Below are 258 nucleotides of genomic sequence, written 5' to 3' on the forward strand. Positions count from 1 at the left end.
ATTTAGTTACTCTAAAATCATGAATTTATAGATAAACATTCAGCTCCATTTATCATTAACGATAATGAAGTTATCACTTTCCCAATTAAGACTGATTAAATGTCTCGTCTGTTGGAATTCACTCTGCATATCGGATTACATCGCAGTAATAGGTTATTTTAATATTATCATAAGTAGTGTATAATGTTTTTGGTCAAATTGTTGTTTTATACAAATAATATGGAACTCATTATAACAGTTGCTTATTGCTGCGGGACT

The sequence above is a fragment of the Penaeus monodon genome, chromosome 24 (assembly GCF_015228065.2).
Source record: "Penaeus monodon isolate SGIC_2016 chromosome 24, NSTDA_Pmon_1, whole genome shotgun sequence".
NCBI lineage: Eukaryota > Metazoa > Arthropoda > Malacostraca > Decapoda > Penaeidae > Penaeus > Penaeus monodon.